Source organism: Giraffa tippelskirchi, chromosome 5, assembly GCF_054371585.1.
Source record: "Giraffa tippelskirchi isolate mGirTip1 chromosome 5, T2T-mGirTip1v1.2.pri, whole genome shotgun sequence".
Lineage (NCBI taxonomy): Eukaryota > Metazoa > Chordata > Mammalia > Artiodactyla > Giraffidae > Giraffa > Giraffa tippelskirchi.
Genome location: NC_137279.1, coordinates 133378076 through 133395459, shown reverse-complemented (window position 1 = coordinate 133395459; position 17384 = coordinate 133378076).

Sequence of the window (17384 nt, the reverse complement as noted above, 5' to 3'; positions counted from 1 at the left end):
TGGCCAGGCTGGAAGCTGGCACGTGTCACTTCTCACATTTCATTGGCTAGAAATCAAATCATATGGTCATATGTAAGTCAAAGAGGGATGGGAAATGTCATCTAGGTTGGGGTTTTGGAGAACATGGACATACTTATCATTAAAGATAGCCGTGTTTAGTTTTTGTTAAATCAAAGTAAATAACTGAAACTCATATGGAAAAGTTTTCATAGAAATTATGAGAGTGAACATTTGTCTGGTGGGCACATCAGGATTTCAGAGCTGAGACATGCTGTCATTGTGTTTTCTGACTCTCTTACAAGGAATGGTGCTCCTTAAAGCATCATTGGTGGTGTGGTATCATAGAAAAAGCAATAGACTCAAGTTCATAAAATCTGAATTGTTTTCTCCCATCTACTACTCCCATTACTTGAGTGACCTTAAGTAAGTCACTTTCTGGGCTCCATTTTTTCCTCATTGGTAAGATCAGAGCATTGAATTAGATGACTGCTAGTGTTTTATCCAAACGCTAACGGTTTGTGATTCTCTGACTTTGTTTTGTTTTCCTATATTACAGTATAGCTGTAATTAGGAGAATGTAAAGGAATATTTAGTATGTTACCCATGCTCTATAGAGCTGCTAATTTTTTCTTTAATTTATAAGGCTTTGATGAGCATTTGATAAAAGTTTTGCCTTTCCCCCCCCCGTACACCAAGTCTTTTAAAGATTTACCCTCTCTCCAACTTTCTCACTGCTTATTTTTTTGAGGAACAAAGGTTAAAAAGATACCCTTTTTACTGATATCTGATCTTTAAATCATTACAGTCTTGGGCTTGCAGGATAAACTGGGTCATGAAGCTTACTGGCTGTCATCCTTGAGGGTGGAATGAGGAATCGATGTTGGGTCTTTTCAATCCCCAGCTCTAGACAATAGATGGGGTCTTGTTTAACATTAAAATGTTTCCTGAAGGTCTTCGCCTTCCTTGTATCCAAAAGCAGCACAGAAAACAGGTTTTCCTGGTAAGATTTCTTCTTTTTTTTTTTGGAAATTTCTTATTTCCTTTACTTCCATGGGTATAGGTGTGTGTGTGTGTGCATGTGTGTATGTGTGCACACTTAAAATAAACTATTTGCGTTCCAATTTCCTTCACTCTTGAGCTTATTTTTTGCTGCTCCAATATTCTCAATAGAGAAATGAATAAGCTTTTTTCCACTTTCAGATTTTCATTTTCCTCCCCAATTCTTTATAGGAACGTATGTTCTCATGTTAATAAATGTACACAGGACAAAATTTGGAAATTCTCACACTGAAGCAGAAAATGATATGCCAGTGGGTTTCATTCTTATGATCAGAGAGTATATAATCATGGCCCATGGATATTACTGCATTTCTTTCTAGCTAGTGGGAAAAAGAAAAAAATCAAACAAAACAGCACAAACACTTAAGACCTGCTTCCTTTTTCAGGATAAGTATCATAATAAGAGGCCAAGACCTCCCCTTCACAATGCTCTGAGAGTAGATTATTTTGTTAATTCCTATCAGGCTGAAGGGAATATGGATCTGGTCAAATACTAGGTTCCGCATTATCTGCTTTCATCAGAGAACTACAGAACACTTTACCAACACAGATTCATTCACACTTTTGAGACATAACGCTGTCCTCATTTTCCTGATGGGAAGAGTGGAACACTGAGAGAGTAAGTGACAAATTCAGAGGATGTGGTGGAGCATCGACCTGTACTCAGTGCTCTGGAAAGCCAGGTTCCTGCTGTAACAACTAGATAAGACCTCCTCTGAGGGTATGCTTGTGGCTCACATTTTTTAAAAAGATGCTTTATTTTATTTTTAAGGCAGAGATACTTATTGAAGAGACAGGGATGAAAAAAATTTAATAAATCTTACTTAGAAGGTTGAATGATACTTATTATTAGAAGTTGAAAAATATGTCCCACCTGGAACAATCCAAGATGCTGATAATTTGTGAAGCCATTAACAAACAGCAGAATAGGAAATGAAAAATATTCATGGGGATTTTTAAAAACAGAAATATCTTGGTCTAAGAACTAAATTTGAAAATGAAACTATCCCAGCCTCTTTTAAATTCATGTCTTCATTTCTGATCCTCACCATTGAAAACATATTTCATTGCTTTCAACTACACACATTCTCTGGGCATCTATCTCTCCATCAGTATATTTCCAGTGTGATCTTTGTCATGTGCTACTTTCACTTGGACAAGGTAGGCTTGTGCATTAAGTAAAACCCCAAATATGCCAAATTTGATGAACTGTTTCATTTTGAAAACATCAGCTTAGGTAAGCCTTTCAACAATAAGACATTAATAATCTTCTGTCCATGATACGAAACAACTTTTAATGATTGATTAATAGCTCTCTGATGCAAACAGTGATAACAATGAATGTACATGTTTGTGGTTGTGTAGGCAGATAGAGAGATCATGATTCAAATGAAAATTAACCTATAATTAATAAACAGGCACATGCTGAAGTCAAATATTTGTGCCTCCAGCCCTTAAAGCCAGTAAACATACGAACCTTGTCGAGTGTTTTAAATTTTATTGAGAGAGCAAGCACTTAGAAGATGCAAGAAGAAAGACAAAAGGGTGTCTTTGTCAGGAAAGAACGTGTTTTTAAAACTTGCCCAATAAAATCATGCAAATAAGCAGATTTTCATAAGCCTCAGGTTGAAAAAAATTATTCTGGGCTTAAAGGGAATCAGGACATCCACCCAAAAGAGATGTATCACTTTGCTTCCTTAGTTTCTTCTCGTTCAGAAATCTGTTGTTGATGGAGAAGTTCTGAGTTAGTCTTCTGCAAGGCTGATATTTATACTCCTCTTGTGAGAGGAATTGGAGGAAGTGATGGTTTAGGCCTGGGTGACCATGATGAAGCATGGGGTAGGGAGGCCCATGCAAATTCTGGGGATCAGTAAGACTTTCAGAACGTTTATGGAATTTTTCAAATCCTTCGGGAAGGAAGGGGATACAGAACACAGCTGTTGGAAGGATGTATAGTGTTGTAAACCTTTTAGTAATTGTGTCACTGCCAAATTACATTTTCTGTTTGATTTACTCAGTTGAGTTCTATGCAGCCTAGAGGAACTCTGTGTGTAACAATGATAGAAATGATGGGGATTGCAAATTGACCATGAGGTGGTATTGTGGCTTTTGTAAAGCAGTGATTCTCAAAGTGTGGTCCCCAGACCAACAAAATCTGTACCTGGGAACATATTAAAAATGAAATTCCTTGGGCTCCATCCCAGGGACTTATTGAACCAGAAATTCTGGGTGTGGGGTTTTAACAGGGCTTCCGGATGATTCTGATCCATACTGAAGTTTGAGAACTACGGTTAGGAGAACTAAGCAGCACTCCTGGGACAACTTGACATTTTAGGAGGACCAGACAAAATGGGATTCTCTTCAGGAGATTCTGTACTTGTAGACTTGGACAGGGTCTTAGGACCAGGTACACTAATTCTAGAAAGTCTTTAAATCAAGTATAAATTTGTATTTTGAGGGCTTAATTGTCACACCTTGAAATTTTTCTCAATGTACACTCTGGGTGTAAGTGGTAGCAGGCCTGAAGAAGCCCTAGCCAACTTCCCAGAGGATCCTGTAGAAAAACCACAAACAGGGTCAACTCACAACCTGTTACTTGTTAAGGCAACAATACAAATTTCTCAACCAAATTCCTCTCATTTCTTTTTCTAGTACTGTTGAAACTAGAATTGCAAACATGGATTGGGTTCCTTTTATATCATGTGTAGTCTCACTGGGTATGTTTGGGTTAAGATAGAGAAAGATTTAGCAAATCAGATATTATATACTGTTTGGAGATCACCAATCCTTCAAATATTAGAACACTGAACCCAGTGCAAAAACTGCGTGTAGTAAAAATGGAGAATTTGTAATAAAATTTTTAATTTACTCTAAAATTCATAAGCAAATATTGTTTTTATCTTTCCATCAGTCTAGTCTCAGTGTCATTTTTGTCACTTGTGCAGAAAGATGTGGAGATGAGAGGTGAATATGACAGTACAAGGGTGACACTGAGCATGTAAAACACCCATCACAGAATAGGATCTGGAATGCCACCATACTAGGCACCAGCTTATGTAGTGAAGGAGCAATGGTGCCTTGGGAAGATGACAGTGTGGCAGGGCAGGAGAGGCACTGGGGAGTCAGGGAAGTGGTGATTTCCCAACAAGTATGACCTTTTGGTGCATACATGCTGTGCTATGGCCCGAACTCAAGAGGAAGAAAATAGATATATCAAAAAAAAAATACCGTAGAGTAAAAAGTCTCTATTAATATTGAAATTTTAACCCCATAGGCCTCTTATTTGTATCTCTTGGATGGGGGTCGAAGAGTGGGTTGGATGGTCTTCATGCTTGTTTGGCAAACTGTATTTTCTCTTATCATGTACTAATCACATTCTGTTGTGCATATCTATTTATTTGCCTTTGTCTTTCACTGGCTGCTGTAAATTCTAGAACACAAGGGCTTGCTGTTTCCCTCCCCTTTCCCTACCACTTTCCTTTCTTTATGGCCCTAGCATCTGTACTGTCTAATACAGAATCAGTAATCAATAGGTGTTTTTGAATGAATGAATAATTACAAGCTTACTGGATCTAACTGTTAAGAGCTGATCAGCTAGAGACAGAAGAGAGATGCCTCATCATGGGACAGACTGGCTCTCGGTTCTAGATGAAGCCATGAAGAAAAGAAAACATACTTTGGTGTCTCTGTGGAACACAGAGGCCAGTTATAGAAACCAAGAAAAGAATCAGTTCCTAGAGGAGATGGATACCAGAAATGGCATTTTCTTTGGGAAATCAGGATATTTCAGAGAAGAGTGAGGCTCAGCTCAGACAGAAATGGCAACTGAAGGAAAAGAAATACCAACCAAACCAACCAACATCTCTTCCTTAGGTATCTGGTATAGTTTGTAGGATGCCAGGTTTGAGTAAGGAATAGTCTACTAGAGTCACAAAGGAACTTGGGGAAAGATGCCCTTGGTCCAGGGACAGATGTGACCCAGAGAGATGGTCACAAGAAATTTAGAACAAGAAGTCTCTAAAAGGAACACTCCAGTTGAAGCTAGACAGTCTCTCTGTGTGCTGGAGACCTCCTAGTCGTTCACCTGTATAACACTGGTTGGTCATCTAAGAAATAGTCCTGCTTGTACCATATTTTGTAATATTACAAACAACTGGCCTAAGAGAACTATTAGCTGTGACTTTGAGTAGGAGTGCCTTGAATATCATAGGCAATTACTAAGTGCTTGTTGAAAGAATAAATGAATCATGACAAGGGCTATATGTCATTACTGGGCTAGGAAGAGCCCAATAATCTTAGGGTGGGGGCCTGCTTTATCACCTATCAGTGGGGCATTTAGGGTGACAAATGCTCCAGGTGACTAAGTCAGAGAAAATAAAACATTAAAGCAAGAGGCTTTTGATTAGTTCCAGGAAGCACTTCTTCAGTCATTAGTTTGATAAGACATAGAAATTGGCTATTAAGAGAGATGATGCTCATCATTTACAAAATATTTAAAAGAAGACAAAAGACCTCATCGATTCTGGAGAGTTTTGTTTTGTTTTCTAATTTTCCTGGCCTGAAGGCAGCACCTGGGTGTGCTCAGTCTAGAACTTGGACAGTTTCTCAAGCCCCCCTAAGCATACTGTGATTCACTCTACGGCCACATATCCTTCACCTCCTTTCCCACAGCCTCATCTTTATTTCTTGCTCTTTCTCTTCCTTTCTTCTCAATATTGGCCATCTCTCTGACTTTTCTGTTTCTTTCACTTCAAGACCCTTTCTTAACATGTGTCCCCAGACTTTTCCTCTTTGGCAGCTGTTTCGGAGGATGTGGCAATTGGGTTCATTGTGGCTTGACACTGGCCCCAGTCTCAGCTCATGGGTGGAGCTTGTGAAATACATCCCAAACAGCCTGCTCAGGCTAGGACTGGAGGAAGATCGTGGGTATGGCTCTGGCCAGGTGCAGCCCAGAGGAAGCTGGCAGTTGAGGAGGTAGCCTTCTGTAAGCCAGCTAGGGAAGGTGACACCGAATGAGGCAGCCTCCCTAGAAGGTACCCCTGACTCTGGGGCACTGCCTACCTGGGGTTTAATACCTGGTTCTAAGATTCTAGAAATGACTTCACAGACCAATAAAATTAAGAAAAAACCAAAACAAATTGAAAGACAACATAGAATTGTTAACGTTAAACTTATCTCAACAGCTTTAAAATTAAACATGGAATTTGCATAATAACATGAAAAAACTATACCATCAATGAAGATTTATAAAAAGTTAAAACGACTCAGTTGAGCTTTATGAAAAGCATAAGCTGTAGCTCTGATCTTTTTCACTTCACTATCAGCCACTCTGTGCTTTGCTGGAGACCAAGAACTGGGCACAGGCACTGAGCAGATTGAGCAGCTGCCTGGAAGGCGACCCCCTTATCCTGACAGTGATGGCTCCTCATTGAGTCCATGTGAGACTTTACATGAGGCCCTGAACTTCTTTAGATTCCATTCTTTTCTGTAAACCAGAAGGGCTGAACCATGCTGGGTTGGTGGTTGTGGTAGCTCCTAGCCTCGTGTGGTCATTTACATTTAATTTAAATTAAAAATATAATTCCTTGGTCGCTAGTCTCATTTCTTAGCTACTAGCCACAGGCAATCATAATGGACAGTGCAGATTTGGACCTGTATCCAGCATTGTAGAAAGTTCTATTGGATGATGCTAGACTAGAGGACCCTTAAAGTTTTCATAATTTTAAATTTTCAGAATTTTCGTGGATACATGTAAATCCCGCTTAGCTTTTGAGCCATAGAGTGGCTTGACTCATAGTTAAGCTTTTCATTTGCCTCCTAAATCTAATGGTGATGATAATTCCTATCCAATTCTGATAGAGGGAAGGGTATTGTGATATGCAAGAAGTCTTATGATTTTGCTGTCAATGGTACATATAGTTTGGTAAGACCAAAGTCACATATTCAGTTTTTTGTATCTATCTGAAAGATTCTCCTCTCTTTTACTGTTCACTTCTCACCACACCAGGTATTGTTTTTTGTTTTTTTTTCTTTTTTGGTCTGAGATTAATCTCTCTTAACATTTTCACAGTCTTATGGGAAAAACTAATCTAAATGATAAGTAGGTTCTTTTTTCTTCTTCAATCTACCATAAAATTGCCAATGTGTTGTAAAAACCACTATTTTTATAGAACTTGTGTAAACACTGTTTTGGACTCCATCTGTTGAATCAGTCCTAGCCGCTAACAAGTATTGTTGTGAGATGTGCCATCATCAGTGATGTGGATGGGGTGCAAACTGAACTGACCTGGCAACACGCAGGGCCACATAAATTAAGCCATTGTTGTTGCTGGTAAAGGAGAGAACCAATGCCATTTCAATTCTGTGCAAAGTTGAAGACGCGGGAGGAAGGACACAGCACTTGCTTTTTGAATCTGAGAAAAGAAGATCATAAAGAAGTATTAAAATGATGTCCAAATTTCTAAGATATTAAAACATTTGAAAGGAACAAAACTAAGAAAGGGAGAATGAAAGAGAACTTGGTGGTTTTAAAAATAACTCATTAAATTCTATTATCCAAATAAACGATGATTTTTGCACATCAATGTCTATTCACTCAGTGTCCTTTCTTAAACTTTATCTTTCTCTGAGCAGCAGAAGATACACAGACTATGCCATTCTCTTCCACACCTTGAAGTAAATATAATAAAGCAAGTAAAATCTGAATATGTGTGTGTTAAGTTGCTTCAGTTGTGTCCAACTCTTTATGACCTTATGGACTGTAGCCCTCCAGTCTCCTCTGTCCATGGGATTCTCCAGGCAAGAATACTGGAGTGGATTGCATGCCCTCCTCCAGGGGATCTTCCCAACCCTGGGATCAAACCTGCATCTTTTATGTCTCTTGCTTTGGCAGGCAGGTTCTTTACCACTAGCACCACCTGGGAAACTCTAAATCTGAATATACCTGGTTATTATAAATATGCAAAAGTTCTGGCCAACACAATTGGCAAGAGTGTTTAGCAAAGTTCTGTGACACAACCCATCCTAGCTGCACAGACACAAACTCTGACTTCCAAGCCTCTTCAGACTGTATTTCTTGTCAGTTATGTGTTGTTGGCCCCAGTACCATACTGCCCATGTGCTATGCTCAGAGCAGAGAAACTCTGTTCCCCGGGGGGCTTGTGTCAACATTTTTATTGCAAGTTCCCATTTTCTGATCATTAAGGAGCTTTCAGCACAGAAGTAACTTTGAGAGAGTTCAAACTTTGAAAGAATTCATTTAATGACTTAAAAATAACACTTGGGCCACACCCATAATTTAAAATGTTCTAGCTGGCTTTGTGGCCTGGGTTTTCTCAAACTGCATAAACTTAAAATATGAAGGGACTCAGGACTTGGAGCAGGTCCAAAGATTGGTTTTTAGTGTTTGGTAAACTGGAATGAGGTTCCTTAATGGTGAGCTTTACATGCAGAAATGAAATTGTAGGATCAGTTTAGTTGGAATGCTGTCTAATTTCAGCTGGAGAGGGGTATCTCAGTAACTTTCTCACTGGGTTATGAGGGAAGAAGGGGTGGGCCTAGGACAGGCTACTGATTTGGAAGACCTAGTGCAAAGTGAAAATGCAGGGCCCCTTGCTCAAAAATGATTAAGAATTTCAAGATGGTGAGAGCAGTGTTGAACCAATGTGGAGCCCTTCTAGATATAGGGCCTGTGTGAGTGCACAGATCGCCCAGAAGTTGGCCCTAGCTGGACCCCCTTCCTCTCATCTCACTTCCTTCCTGCCTTCCTTCCTCTTTCCTTCTTCTCACGATACACTAAGGATTTTACTGTTTCTAAAGCACTATTCATGGGGATCACTAGCTCAAGTATGACTTACATGTGAACACTGTTATTTTAATAGGTTCTGCCTTAAATCTTTCATAAAGAACAGATATTCCCAAAAGATAACAGATATTTCCTTTCCAAAAGCTATGTAATAACAATTTTTAAAAAGTGGCTCAGACTGTATAGAATCTGTCTGCAATGCAGGAGACCCATGTTCAATCCCTGAGTTGGGAAGATCACCTGGAGAAGGGAATGGCTACCCACTCCAGTATTCTTGCCTGGAGAATTCCATAGACAAAGGAGCCTAGTGGGCTATAGTCCATGGAATTGCAAAAAGTCAGACATGACTGAGCAACTAACACAACAACAAAAGGTGGTTTTCCTAAAGCTGGTAAAATGTTTATGTATCTGTTTTCAAATGTAATCCTTAAAATAATTCCGTGATGTTATTAGACTAAAATTAACCCATTTTTCAGATTGGGGAATTGAAGCTTCACTGTAAAATTAGGTGGTTTGCATAAATCACCTAATTTCAGTTTTTTCTTGGTACAATCAGGATCAGAGTTTCACTCCCTTGACATGCAAAGCTATTTTGAGTAAAAGGGTGTCAGATATCACAAAGCTTAAATACTAGAAGGGAAGAAACCTTGAACCAACAAAAATGGGAAATTATGAAATGAGTTTCTTTCATAATTCTGGGTTTGGACCAAACTAACTCCTTGTAAAGATGTTAAAAGATCATATTTTGATGATGTCGTTTTTGTTTCAAGAGACCTGTCCTACAGTCCAGCTAAATCGGTGTGATGTGAGGGTTGTGCTATAAATGGGCTTGTTACAACTCAGCACACAAAAGAAATGGAAGGGGCTATCCATGGGCTACTGTTGAATTCTAAGAAAAACTTCAGGAAAGACTAGATAATAGAGATTTGAGATTGGAGGCTCACATTTGTTTAGTGAAATATTGAGTCCAGCATTTCTCAGTGCAAGGGAGAAGCTCTTTTTGGTCAGTTAAGTTTGGGGAAACAATGACTTTGACAAAGATGAACAGCTTTCTAATTGCAGGACTTTTCACACCTTTAATGAGCCACTGTGATTTGTGACCCTTCCAGAGGAAATGCAGCTTTTCCGAACTTACTTGACTACAGAACATCCTACCTCCTTGTTTTGTTTTTGTTTTGTTGTTGTTTTTGTTGTTTTTTCCAAAGAATCTCAAGGGGTTAGTTCTCCACCAAGTACACTTTATGAAGTAAAGTTTTAGATTAAAGAAACGACATCATTGATGATAATCTTGTAGTGGGTTGGAACCTCAGGAAGTGACCTTATTTGGAATAAGCATCCAAATGTAAATATAATTAAGGTGTGTGCATGCATGCTAAGTCACTTCAGTTGTGTTCAACTCTTTGTGACTATAGTCTACCAGTTCCTCTGTCCATGGGATTCACCAGGCAAGAATATTGAAGTGGGTTGCCATGCCCTCCTCCAGGGGATCTTCCCAACCCTTGGATCAAACCTGCATCTCTTAAGTCTCCTGCATTGGTAGGCAGGTTCTTTACCACTAGCACCACCTGGGAAGTCCATAATTAAGGTAAAGGTCTCAAAATGAGATTGTTCTGGACTTACCACGGGCCCTTAATCCAATGGCCAGTGTCTTTATAAGAGAAAGGAGAGGGAGATTTGAGACATGCAAAAACATAGAAGAACGTCATATGAAAGTGAAAGTAGAGAGTAGAGCCATGTAGCCAGAAGCCAAAAAACACTGGAGCCAATAGAAGCTGAAATGAGTAAGGGACGAGTCTTCACTAGAGCCTCTGGACTTTGTAACCTCCAGAACTTGTTCTTACTGCAGCCCTAAGAAACGAACACTAGTTCCATCAGTAAAACAGAAGCAAGAGTACCTCTATCTAGGTAGATAGAAATGTGAGTGGCCTGATAGACTTGGAAATGGAAGTTTATTGTCAGACCCCAAAACTGGACCAGAGTTCTCTCCTGCACTGTTCTGAGGGGATAGGGATTGCTCATGAGAGGGTTAACTTAAGATCTAAATAAGGAAGTGAATGGACCCTATAGAAAAGGTGAAAGCCATCAGTAGTCCAACAACTGGAAGAAAGGGGAACGACATGACGGGACAAAGAGTCATTGGTGGGGCTCCTAACAATGTCACTGCTGTCCTCAGGGGATTCTCCCACGGGTCTCTAAGTTGCCTGTGGGGTGAGACCCCCAAAGCTCTCAACTGTCTTGCCCCGGCTTCCAGGCTCTCACACAAGACTGGGAAAATGTCCAAGCTGGCTTTGTATTCTGACCCTCTAAGAATGTTCCTAGTTTGTTCTCTTGGCTCTTAGTTGAAGAGGGCATTTCTTTTGTCTTTCTGTAGCCTTTTCTCCACATCGTTGCCTTGGTCATTTATTTCTGACCTATAATTGGGCAGCATCATAAGGGCTTTCTTTGGCTCAGAGTGAGGAGAAGCTGTGTTAAATAAAATAAACTAGTCTGTAATTACTTGCGTGTTTATTGTGTATTAGCAGAAGTGGCTAAAATGTCAAAGAAGCTTTTGCTCAATGGCTTTCACTTGGGAGCTTTAGAGGTTATGGTGGGTTGGGAGGGCACTTGAGTTACACAAGGTTTTGTGATTGCTATTAATGCAAAATAATGGCAGGGGAAGGCTGCAGCTCACAGGTTCTAGAGGCTAGAAGGAGTGACTTTAACTGAAAGAAAGAAAGTGAAGTTGCTCAGTCATGTCCGACTCTTTGCGACCCCATGAACTTAGCCTACAAGGCTCCTCCATCCATGGGATTTTCCAGGCAAGAATACTGGAGTGGGTTGCCATTTCCTTCTCCAGGAGATATTCCCAACCCAGGGATTCCAGGTCTCCCACATTGTAGGCAGACGCTTTACCATCTGAGCCACCAGGGACTGGACCCACTCTAATCAAAAGGTGATTAGAAGCCACCACTGGGATTTCCAACAATTGCTAGACACTTGTTTCCTAAGAGCCTGTTGAGATGCCCCTTCCTCCATCACACCAGTAGGGGGAATCCTGGCAGGGACTAAAAGAGAGAGAACAGTGAGGCTGAGGAGAAGTTCTGGACACCAACTGGACTGGTCTGTTCTCTGGCTCTCCTGACAAGAAAGGAAATTGAAAGGGAGACTGGTGCCAGGCCAATGTCATGGTGCCACGGTGAAGAGCAGTGTGGCTTGGTAGTACAAAGGTGATTCTGAGGTGGTCAGAGGGGGACTAGTAGAATTTTTCCCTGTGTGACTGATCCATAAATTTTGGAAACCTTGGTTATCACCCTTATTAAAAAGGCAAAAATATGGGCCACAAAGAGGTTATTTCAAGTTCATCCTGAGACACCAAGGCAGTACTAGAAAATAAACTTCTGACTCCTGATCCCTACAATACCATTCCAGGATGAACTGAGTTACCCCTAGCCTGTCATCTGACTCATAAATACAAGCAGATGAATCCACTTTCAGAATTCCTTCGTCTACTCCTCCTACTTTAACTAAATGTCCATCCTGAACTCGAGTGCAGGAACAAATATATCAGGCAGTGAAAGCTTTCAGGGACTTCGTACAGGAAAGCAAAGAAGCCAAAAGGCAATAGGTAGAAAAAGACCAGAGAAACATCTGGAAAAAATACCAGAGTGCATAATTATGATAACGACTCCCAGAAAGGGCTCAGCTTGAGATTTCTAGGGTTTCTCCTTTCCTTTATCTGTTGTGCACACCCCCACCCCAAAAGCAAAGCAGACATCTTTGCCCTGGTGTCTCCCTCCAACCATGCATAACTCCAAACCCTCTGCATCATTAAAAATGACAACTGCTTTATAAATCTTTCTTGAGTTACTTTCCCATTTTTAATATTTATTTGTTTCTAGCCTACAGGCACCACAGACTTTCTTTTCATGATTTAAGATGGAATAATTAGCTAACAGGCCTATCTGGAAACTGACACCCTTTAGGATGTACTTCCTTTCTTTGCTAAGTGGTCGGGAGAACCCTTGTGGGACTGTTTTTAAGCAAGACAACCCTTTTCTGGGAGGTTCCAAACACATCCTTTGCCCTCCTCAGTCAGAGCTTGTTAAATCCCTGCTGCAGTGAAACTGCCCATATTTAGATCAAACATCCAAGTAAAGATCTGCAGGAATGGAGGCTAATTCGAGAATGTAAGATCCATTAAACTATGCAAGTATGCATGAACTGGAAAAAGTGGATCCCATACATAGCACTATAGCCCTTAGCTGTTAGCAGGTGTGAGTCAGTCAGCTGTACAATTCATTTGTCTACCTAATTGCACTGAAGATAGGCTTTTACTTTGCCTATAACATCTCTAATGAGTAGGTTTTCAGTTCGATCTAACTAATTAATTCTTGTTAACTTCCTTTGCATTGCTGTTCTTTTAATTTAACCAGAGACAGCCCAGAGTTGCTACTAGTGTTTAGTCTCAACTAGATTACCCCTATTCATTAAGGGCTGTAATTGTTGGTCATACCCTTCCAAGCGGTCATTACAACCTCTGGCTTGCATATTGAATAACAGCAATTTCCTGACTCCAACAGACTCTTGTGTGAGGGAGGAGAAAATGCTAATAAAGAAAGAATAAATGATTCTCGACTCCATTCAGGGCTGTGTAGATTTCTTTTGCAGCAGAAATTGTACCGAGGTGGTAAAACGGCCTTCTTGCAGGCCCCCTACCTCCACCCTGAGCGAAAACAATAAGAACCAAGTGAAGCATTCCCTGCTACTGTGATTACAGCATCCTAAAAGTGATTATATGGCTGCTGTAATCAACTTCAATGAAAGCTGCCTGTTAGAGCTTCAATAATTACTCATTTCTGTTAACAGCTTGCTTTCAGTTTCGCACTTTGAGGCCAAGGGGGGAAAAAAACTAGGGGTATTTTAATAAAGGATCTCACTCACGTGATATTTTTTGGGGGTGAGTGCTTGTGTGTGGGCAAAAAAAAAAAATGCACATGTAAGTTTTTTGTCCCCTTTTCAATAGCAGCCTCCTTTCATTTTAAGCTTAGATTCTATTTAACCAGCAAAAGCACAAGTTCATACAGGGTTCAATCATGTACTGAATGTTTACTGAAGGAGGCACAATAGTTTAAATAAAGTGGTGGTTTTAAATATTTTACCCATTTCTTTAAACAAATTGCCAATCCTTAAAGTCTGTGCTAAACACATTTCAAAAGCAAAATACCACAAGGATCTTTCAATAAAACTCTACATTGAATGTTTCATTTACTCTCCTCCCCTCCCCCTCCTCTCTTGCCTTGGATGTGTTTTATTATTTATTTTCTAGGAGAGGGCAAGTTTGGGAGAGTAAAATTTGTTCTAAATGGCTTCATTGGAGGAAACAAAGCAAAAAAAAGAGACTATTCTAAGCCCAGTGACATCAGTTATGGGGGGCTGGTGTCAAGTTTTGGAGGTTCTGTGTAAGGTGTGATTCAGTGGATAGAAATACAAATCAGACCCACTAGATCTTGATACACATGCCTCTCCTCAGATCTCACTGTCAACAATTCTGAAAAACAAACAGGTTACATAAACATAATATTTTACAAACTGGAACAATACAGACCTTGTTTTCATGAAAGACAGAAAGCAAGACTATTAAAGCACAGAAGTTCTTTGAGCTCAGACACCAAACAATAAATCTACCCTCCTCTCCTGCCCCCAAACCATCACTCCAAACAGAAAATGTGGAAAACCTTGCAAGAAAGTTGGATTCTGTTATATTTCCACTCCTTCAAAGTTCAGATAATTCGGAATCCTTCAAAATTTGGATATAGTTTCACACCAGATCTAAACATTTTTTGTTTGTTTTTCCACAACAAATAAAATCCAAAATCCATATTGAATTCAAATTCTAGTACCTTCAAAATGTTGCTTAGAAAAAAACCTTAAAAAATAATTCTCAAATGGCTAAATGATTAGTGAGGAAAGTCTACTAGTATTTTGAAAACTGTGGTATGAAAGTATCATTAAAATGCCTTAATAACAAAAAGAGTTGTGTTTTATCATAACAATAATTCTATTGACTTTGATTTTACTCATATTTATTGAAGGGCTCAAATTTCACCTATTGCAAGATTTCACTGCCTTGTCTTATGTACCACAAAAAAAGGATAGGTTATCTAGGAAATAAACATTCTTAAGTATTACGCATAACGATGTTTAGCACATAAACAACAATCTCTACATTTCTGGACTCATTTAATAGAATAAAGGAACATGTTTTCATTGGTCTTTCTCCACAGCTATTAAACTGGTTCAAATAGTCTTTCATCTAAACCATGTTTTTCTGTATGACACATCTCCCTTGCTTCTCTTATGTTGCCTTCAACTCTAGTTTTATTTTTCTGTGAAGCGTTCTCCTCATTGAAGTCTGGCTGTGTGTAGAGGATTGGGTAAATTGAGTAAGGAATGTAAGTGGGATAGAGGATCGGGGGTAGGGGAGAGGACTAGCCGAGAGATTTTCCCCCACTGGTAGTTTATGCTGTTGTTTCAATACCATTCTTACTCTCCGTCATCAGACAAGATTGTTGGTTGTTTAGTCACTAAGTCGTACCCTACTCTTTTGCAACCCCATGGACTGTAGCCCGCTAGGCTCCTCCATCCACGGAATTCTCCAGACAAGAATACTGGAGTGGGTTGCCATTCCCTTCTCCAGAGGATCTTCCTGACCCAGGGATCGAACCCGTGTCTCCTCCATTGGCAGGCAGATTCTTTATCACTGAGCCTTTAGGGAAGCCCAGGATATGGGACCCCAAAAACAAGTTTATCATGTTAGCCCTTTCTTTTATTTCCTTCCACATTGCCTACCCAGGATTGTCTCATTCTAATTTTAATTGTTTCATCATATTCTCCATTAGATATTTTTCTGTACTTTTATAAAGGGGGAAAGATGAAGCTACACTTAGGATTCAAATAAGAATAGGACAGTCTTTTTGATATTCATATGACTAGAGTTTTAAGGCTCTCTTTATTTACTCTTACCTTTGTAAAGTTACACTTAAACATGAAAAGGAGAGTTTAGATTTTTGGTTAGCACCTCTGTAAAATGAATTACATGTGAAATATAAGATAATGAGGGTCACTGAAAGTATTAATATTTAGGAGATTTATTTTTGACTTCTGTTTAATACAGCTGCATTCTACTGAAATCTCATGAGTTGCCACTAGCATATACAAGTCAGGCTTATACCATACAGGCTAAGAACCTCAGCAAGTTATATTCTACAAAATGTTGTGGTCTCTGAATGAGAAAAGAGATAAGATGAGCCTTTGGAGCCAAAAATGAGTAGAGATATGCCAGGGTGGTTTTTCCACTGAGATTTTTATTCCATAGTTGGATCCTGTAGTTTCTAGTTTAGTGCTTTTTTCTCGTTTCTAAACTTTAGTGCATTTGTCTTCTTTTGTTTATGGGAAATAGAACCACCCAGGTGTCTCCAATAAACAGCCAATTTTGATGGGATTCAGGTCTTTCAGGCCAGGGCATCAAGGAAGACAAGTAAATTGGTCATGTTCTGACATATTGTATTCTTAAGACACAAAGATTGGCTTCAAACCTTTTAGCAGGAGGAGATGATTAAGAAAGACAGGCTGGGTAGGTACTGAGAGAAAGTGGTACGTTAGCACTGTAGCTTCTGGCTACTTTATCAAATTACAGCATTAGATAAGCCTCTGCCTCCCAATCGCCCCCTCTACCAAATACCAGGATTCCCCAGTTGTTGGGAGCTGGGGGTGGGGAAGAAACTCTACAAAGATTTCAAGAGTGAATCTATTCACAATTAGTCATTTAATTTGCAAACTGAAGGCTCTGGAGTTAAATAATCAGTATAAATCCTTGCTTAGAGGCAAAATAATATCTTTTTGATATCCTTTTGATCCTCAGTGTTGCCCTGAGAATTGGTGAACTGCAAGATGCTCCCAGTCTGGAACACCTATCATAGTACTTTGTGCTTCTAAAATGCTTTCAATAAATATTTGCCTCATTTGTTATTACTGATTTTTTGTTTTTACATTAAATAGAATACTTATGAAAGAATTATCTTACAAGCAAAAAATTTGTTTTTTCTATTGGAACCACACCCCCACCCCAGTACTCCCCACCCCCCCCACACCAACTTTTCAAGAGAAGGAAGTAGAATTTAAAATAAATACCTTTTGGTTTTAGATTAGTAGTAGGTCCCAGGGCTTCACTAATCTATAGAGGGAATGACAAGTGTCTGTTATAAAGCTAGACCTTATTTTAACATTATTTATCTAACTTGTATTATGGCATCCCTGAGTATCTAGAACTGACTTTTTATTAATGTTTCTGATATTTTTCCCCAAATCCCTAGAAAACCATTACATATCTCCTGCATGTTTGTGTTAGTCACTCAGTCATGTCTGACTCTGCAACCGCATGGACTGTAGCCTGCCAGGCTCATCTGTCTATGGAATTCTCCAGGCAAGAATACTGGAGTGGGTTGCCTTCCCTTTCTCCATACATAACTCCTACTCCATGAAA